Genomic DNA, 6,000 nt, shown 5'->3' on the forward strand with positions numbered 1-6,000 from the left:
AGTAATTTCCTGTCACTTAAGTGTTTTGGTACATATTCATGTTGACCACCAAAATGTTTTATTTTGCAAGTCACAAGGGGTAAGATCATGATCAAGACATAGCTCCTAATTTTAAAGGGTCCACAGTACTGGTGATACAGACAGAAGGCAGGAAAATACTAGGTAGAAAAGTGCAGGCTCCACTCTCAAGCCTGGACCCATGCCCTAAGTAAGAATATGCATTCCTGTTTTCCTGCCCAAATGTTGCCTTTTCCAAAACCACCCGGGCCCACCATGCTCCCCATCCTATACCCATAAAAACCACAGCTTCCACTGGCAGAGGGTAGAGTAGTGGAGCAGTGCAGCAGAAAAGGAGAGAAGAGAAGAAGAGTCTGAACATCAAGAGGAGAAGCAGCAGCTGGACATCAGAGACTGTGGTCGGAGAGGAGTTCATCCACTATCTTCCCACTCCATCCCCTTTCCAGCTTCCCATCCTATGGAGAGCCACTTCCACCACTCAATAAAATCTTCCACATTCACAACTCTTCAATTCGTTGTGCAACATGATTCTTCTTATCTGTAATTATTATCAGTAATGCTGCTTTTGCCCCTTGCCTTGTGATATTTCCTTTTGCCCTTTGCCTTATGATCTTTGTTGGACCCTTATCAGGAGTTTCTGATTTTTGCCCTCGTCCTGTTTCCTCAGAAGCATGTGATCTTTGTTCTCTTTTTGGCCTTTGACTTGTGATCTTTCCTTTTGCCCTTTGCCTTGTGATCTTTGTTGGACCCTTATCAGGAGTTTCTGATTTTTGCACTTGTCCTGTTTCCTCAGAAGCATGTGATCTTTGTTCTCCTTTTTGCCCTTTGAAGCATGTGATCTTTGTGACCTACTCTCTGTTCTTGCACCCCCTCCTATGAATATGTGATGTCTCTCCCCTGGTGGCCCAGCTGTAAAATTTCTCTCTTTGTACTCTTTCTCTTTATTTCTTAGCCAGCTGACACTTACAGAAAATAGAAAGAACCTATGTTGAAATATTGGGGGTGGGCTCCCCCGGTAGCAAATATAGTATGGAATAATCAAGATGGTGAAAGTCAGCATAAGCAACTGATTTTAAAGCACCATAAAGGAGGGTATGCTGATTTGATGTTTCAGGATTAGGGAAGGCATCCTGGAAGAAGAGAACAGCAAAGCAGAGATCTAAAGGACAATGAAAAGATGGGCATGTCAACAAAGCTCAAGGAGTATGGGCTCAGGTTGGTTAAGCAACTTGTGCATCTAGAAAATGATAGAGTTGCAATCTAAAGTTTATGATATTTCTGCTAGTGTACACTGTTAAAAGAAGGTCTTTGTCTAATGAAAACAGGAGTGGGTCAACCAAACAAAGTGCAAAGAAAAGCAGATTTTAGCCAGTCCAACCCATGTGGAACTCTATGTTGAGGTCCCATTTAAGGCTCAATCTCCAGAAACAGATGAACAGACCAGATGTACACAGCTAGCCTGCTACCTTGCTGGTTCAATAATTCTCATTATAGTAATTGGAATCTAATGTTGGTAAGATCTGAGGCTCAGAGAGCCTTCATTTCCCCCTTTTAATTCCACCACATGGAAAAGAGCTGCAATTTAATCTCCGGACTAGACAGGAATGGCTACTTCCTCTCTGGATGGACCCCTGCAGATACCATTGACTTAAAATGTAAAAAAAAAAAAAAAAAAAAAAAAAAAAAAAAAAAAAAAGTGTTAGCAAGTCCCTAGGCTTGCCATATCTATTATACAAAGCACGCAGGAATTCCATTGACAGGAGGCTAATACATGCTGTGTGGCAGCAGCAGCAGTAAGAGAAACAGCCATATACAGCTGCAACACAGGCACCATGAATCTGCTTGAGATGTAACTTTATCAGATAGATGGCCCTATTTGATTAATCATAGCAACTAGTGGGAAACACTATTTGCATAGAGCATATCTTTTCTGTCCTAGCATCCATTTATGGGTAAGACACATTTGACAAAAAGCAGTTAGGGAATGGGCATCAGGCACGTAAAATGTTTATGTCATTTTTACGAACAAAATTGCTGTTTACAAATATCACACAGCAGGTTCTCTGTTTTATGGACAGAAATAATTCACTCTCAAGCCATAAAGGTCTCTGGGAAATGGATTTGCTTATCTCCATCTCATTTTAAATTATGAGGAGCCCATGCCACCATCCCAGAGGTTTCTACCGTTCCTGGCCATGCTTTGAATATTCACACACACCACCCAAATGATGAACACTATCTGGGGAGGCTTGCCGGCCACAGTTCATTTACAGCACGTTAGCTAAATGTCATTATTCTTTGCAAACTGCAGGCAAACACAGAGGTTTCTATAGAAAAAAAAAAAACACACTCTTTATTTTTCCAAGAGGGGTATGTTTTAGGTTATTTCAAGAGAACAGGAGAACAAAGATTGCAGGCAAATAAAAAGTAATTCCCGTTATAAAGCAGTATTGAAGCAATCTTCCCAGGCACAGTTTAATATAAAAAAAAGAATTTAAAGCATTCACTTTTGGGGTGGCCTATTTTAAGTGTTCTTTATTCTTTTTGACTTGAAAGAACCAACTACCTCATTTGGAAAATGAGATTGGCTGTTAAATTTATTGCTGATATCATACTTTTAGTAAGAGAGTAAGGACCCTTTTCCTCTGCTTGACTATTAGAGTTATTTACAGGACTTCTGGTTTTAAATGGCAATTAGCACACACTTTGGCTATCAGTAGCAGCATCTTAGTAACCATAAGAAAACATAATTTTACCAAAACCAGAAAAGAATAAAATCCTAGCAAGACTAAAGGAGAAAAAGACACAAAAAACCTTTATTTAAAACTTTTAGAGTTGTTAACTATGCAAATGAAACCTAATTAAAATTACAGAATGAATTACAAACATTCTATCATTATAAATTTTTAAATGAGCTAGAGGGAAGAGAAAGAATAAAAAAGAGGGTTAATGTTAACTTTTAAAAATTGAATCATCAAAAACTAGACTATATTGCTATAATACTAATCATTAAACTAATAAAAAACTAAACAATGAGAATATTTTACATTCTATTTGTTGGTATTGTTTTAAAGGTCGTGTTTCATTGCACATATTTCCCCTTTAAATTAAAAGATATCTAGCTAGATAACCTTTGATAAATAATAAATAATATCCACAACATATTATTAAATAATAAAAGGAAGTCATAGGGCAGTGTATATATGCACTTTGGGAGGCCGAGGTGGGCGGGTCACGAGGTTAGGAGATCTAGACCATCCTGGCTAACATGGTGAAACCCCTTCTCTACTAAAAATACAAAAAAATTAGCCAGGCGTGGTGGTGGGTGCCTGTAGTCCCAGCTACTTGGGAGGCTGAGGCAGGAGAATCACTTGAACCAGCGGGGTGGAGCTTGCAGTGAGCCGTGGTCATGCCACTACACTCCAGCCTGGGCGACAGAGCGAGACTCTGTCTCAAAAAAAAAAAAAAAGTGTATATATGATTCCAACTATGTTAATAAAGAAAATATAGTTTAATATGCATACAACAGTGTTGAACTGAGACTAATAGCTATAACAGGGAGAGGGAGTGATGAAATGAGGGGAGCAGTGAGGACAGGTGGCTATTATTCTCTCATTTTACCTATCCCTTTTTGAAAATTTTAAGACAATGTATACTTTTAAAAAGACATATTTTCATCTCTCAATTCTTGAGATTGGATTAGGAGATCTAGGACTAGAGTTTGTGAGTTTTCATTAAAAACTCCCTCAGTAGGATTCAGTTGCACAGCAGATTTTAGAATTAGTAATCCAACAACTGGTGTTTCTGAGTGAAGAACATTGATCACTTCAACAACCAGAGCAGAACCACGGCCCATGCCCCTCCTGGTAACATCCTGAGGTGTCTGAAAGCAATTCCGCGCCACCTCGTGATAACAGATATTGACAATTTTCCTCCAGTCTCTTTCTATTCATAGAGACATCTTTTTTACACAATTGGAATTACAAAATGCTCTTTTTAAACAAGAATACATAGTCATGTCCCTGACCTTAAATATTCCTCTAAAACATAATTTTAATTTTTGTGGACTACTCTATATGAATGCATTAAGATACATTGAATAATTTCTTATTTCTGAAGATGTGGGTATATTTGACTTTTTTCTCTCTCGTAATGTCATTGTGACTATCCACATTCTTAATTCTGTCTAGGTCACCAATTCTTTACTTATGGTAATATTTATAAGTAGAATTTTGAATATGTAAATCTATTCAAAATTATGAATATTTTTAATTAATTAATTATCCATGGAGTTTGTATCATTGAAATCTCCTTGGAGTATGTATTCCTATCTTCCTATAAACTTATCAACATTGAGAATTATAAATTTTTAAAGCAGTGTTTACATTGATATGTGAGAATTTAAAGTTCATTAATTTTTCATTAATTTGAAAACAAGTAGAGTTGATTTTTCAATTGGATTTTTAAAATGTGAGTTGTGTATTTATCCGCTTTGCCCTTTCTGAGAGAATAACTTTGTAAATCTCAACACTTCTACAATATGTTAGCCGAATTTAGATCAACTAGATACTTATCTCTACTACTTCTACCAATGATTGTCATTTATTGAGCATTGACTAGATGCCAGGTAATTTATAGATCTTTTTTATTCTTACAGCTCTGCTATAATAGTCATGTTGTATCATTTTATTTATGAAAGAAAATTGAGACTCAGGAAGTTTAATTTAGCCCAGTGTTGCATAGCTGGGACATTGTGGATCAGGTCTTTGAAGCCCATTTTTTTAAAAACTTTTTAAGGCCTTTATTTGTTTTACAACAACATAAGGCTAGTTCAATAATAATTTTACAATTCTCTGAGAGAATGCTAATTTTTGAAAAACAATAGCAACCAAAAGGAGACCAGTAAAATGTGTGAAATCACAGTGGATATTCAGAATTATTAGTTCCCTTTCATTGCACCTGTGGACCGCATTATTTGAATATAATTAAAAAACTGTAACATCATTCTGGTGTTCAAAACAATGTAGGATCTCAGTTTTTTATGCATAAAGAGGTTCTTTGTTGGGGTAAGAGCATTTTTCTGCTAGTAATCTGTCCTAGGAAATTTACCAACACCAATTTTATGTTATGTATTTGGCTAGATTCTTAAATTTAAAAACAAATCCAGCTCATTATTGCTTTCCGTTTCATCAGAGGGATAAATATAAGCAGATAATTGAAAAGCAATATGCCTTGAGAAGGCCAAAGTACCTTGGATGAGAGGCTTTAGGAGTCCGGGGAGGAAAGGATTCATACAGGCGATGACACCTGAGTTGTGGGGTGGTCACTATCTAGCCTCAAGATACCCCTGCTATAGCTGCAGTAGTGTATTTGACTAAGGAAACAGAAAATAGTTCATTTCTCTCACTTAATTAGATGAGGCAGAAACACACTTGCTTGTTTTATTGTCTCTCGTTCTCTGATAAAACTGACAAATATTCTTATCTTCTGGGTGATAAGTAAATCGTTTTGGCTCTCCTGAGGAATGCATGTGTAAGATTTTTGAAAGAGCCTGCGGAGTCTCACCAACATGTAGTTATATGGCATAAGCGATCCACTTGTCACATTCTAGTGTCCCCAACAGCCTCCGTCCTGCAGCCCCTTGCTTCTGAGGATGCCTCAGCCCAGACACCACACCCGGCGTCTACTAGAGGAGAATCAAGAGAAACTCATTTCTTTGTCCTTGTCAAGTCAAATGGTGGGAGCTCAGTAGGCCGCACTGAGGCCTCTTCTTTCCCTGCTGCATTATTCCAGTTTCGTATGCTCATCTTCCACTACCTCCACACAGGTACCCATCTCAGATTAGCAAAAACGCACATAAAGCAGGCATGATCCTGGAATTATGATAGCAGTGTGCTTTTTATGGACATCTTCAGTCACATGGTTTATTCTTTTGAGACCATGTCACTTGGATTTGGGGAGGGGAAAGCCTTTTACGAGGAA

The sequence above is a fragment of the Hylobates moloch genome, unplaced genomic scaffold, assembly GCF_009828535.3.
Source record: "Hylobates moloch isolate HMO894 unplaced genomic scaffold, HMol_V3 SCAFFOLD_11, whole genome shotgun sequence".
Lineage (NCBI taxonomy): Eukaryota > Metazoa > Chordata > Mammalia > Primates > Hylobatidae > Hylobates > Hylobates moloch.